The sequence below is a fragment of the Octopus bimaculoides genome, chromosome 23, assembly GCF_001194135.2.
Source record: "Octopus bimaculoides isolate UCB-OBI-ISO-001 chromosome 23, ASM119413v2, whole genome shotgun sequence".
NCBI lineage: Eukaryota > Metazoa > Mollusca > Cephalopoda > Octopoda > Octopodidae > Octopus > Octopus bimaculoides.
Genome location: NC_069003.1, coordinates 33,679,932 through 33,681,394, shown reverse-complemented (window position 1 = coordinate 33,681,394; position 1,463 = coordinate 33,679,932). Strand labels below are relative to the sequence as shown.

The 1,463-nt window shown below is 35.1% G+C and overlaps 1 protein-coding gene and 1 long non-coding RNA gene across 11 annotated transcripts in view; one reads left to right on the top strand and one right to left on the bottom strand.

The window, feature by feature from the left end:
* The window catches only part of LOC106868162 (heparan sulfate glucosamine 3-O-sulfotransferase 5), a 105,115-nt gene that overhangs the window by 15,093 nt on the left and 88,559 nt on the right, over positions 1-1,463 (bottom strand). The window lies entirely within an intron of this gene.
* Positions 540-1,463, top strand: part of LOC106868163 (uncharacterized) — a 104,904-nt gene continuing 103,980 nt past the window's right edge. For 2 of the 3 annotated variants that reach the window (XR_001409231.2, XR_001409232.2), the window contains exon 1: positions 543-817. This is a non-coding gene — a long non-coding RNA (uncharacterized LOC106868163). Of the gene's footprint in view, positions 818-1,463 lie in introns of all 3 variants that reach the window. The other variant, XR_008266662.1, reaches the window with a different exon arrangement.

The following is a 1,463-nucleotide window of genomic DNA, read 5'->3' as shown; positions in this document are numbered from 1 at the left end:
AAAAACTCAACTGTGAGTTTTTGGCTAAGACTGTTAACAGATACTATATATTTTGTAAAATTTGTTTTATAAAAGTATATATTTAATATATATATATATATATATATATATATAATGGGTGCATTCGGATGATTTAAGTGTATTATGTGTGTGTGTGTGCATATATACATACATACATACATACATATATATATATATGTATATATATATATATATATTGTGTTCTGTATGTGGATTTGTAAATGTATTGTATACATATAGGTATGTGTGTATGCATGTATATATGTATGTATGTATGTATGTATGTATGTATGTATGTATATACATGCATACATACATGCCCAACATATATACAGAGTTTTCCATATATACCTACGAGAATGTAATTGAATATACATACATGAATATATATCTATAAATATATATATATATATATATATATAAATGTGTGTGTGTATTCAATTACAAATACACTCACACCAACCCACCAACACACACACAAATGCACGCCCACACTGAGTGAAGTTTCAAAAGTTCGCTGTGTGACCACGTGATCAACGATGTTCGCGTCCGTCCGTCTTTCTCCGCATCTGAGGTGACGTAACATTAGCGTTGTCTTGCTATCTACGTACAAGTATCTTGTTCGTTTTACAGATAATTCGCGAGTCACTCAGCGCTAGCAGTATAGATTACTTATAAGCATCATAAGACCGCTGCTATAAATAATGTTAAGCGTCTGAAGACAAGTCCACCTAGGAGGTACGACGGGGCTGGTATCAATGATCAACTGAAAGCAGCAGAAATGAAGAAATTGAAGGTAGGTTTCGTTGATTTAGGATGGGGGATTAAATATCGTCCGATGCTGAAGCTATTTTGTTACTGACCTGGGTAGAAGCAGGGCCAGGTTAAGACCAACAGAGGCCGTAAGCACTTAGCAAATACAGTAGAACCTCGCAATACGAGTGCACCATTGTACGAGTGCACTATTGTACGAGTAATTCGCTGTACGAGCCGAGGATCGTGCCACAAGCTATACAATGAAAATTGTGGAAGGTGAATTTTTAAGAAAAATTCAAAGGTGGTTTATCAATTCAAAAAATCGATATATCCACGAAATAATCATACTTTCTGATTGTTCAATGCTAAAAACCTTCCTGACAACCGTCCGTGTAGTCCGTAAAATTATCGTAAACATTGGTTCGGCCGTTTGACCGTGAAGTGGGAAACAGACAAAGAGACGGACAGACGGACATAACGCCCATTACAGGGGGGAAATCAAGAGTTAATCCTCTTTGCCAGAATTTTAACCAAAAAAAAAAAAAAATCAAAGGTGTTTTATGAATACAAGACTCAATATCCACTAAATAATCGTACTTATCCACATTTCTTTCACTAAAACCTTTCTTGATTACTTTCTTCATAATCCCGAAAAACATCGTAAACATTGGTTCGGCCGTTTGACC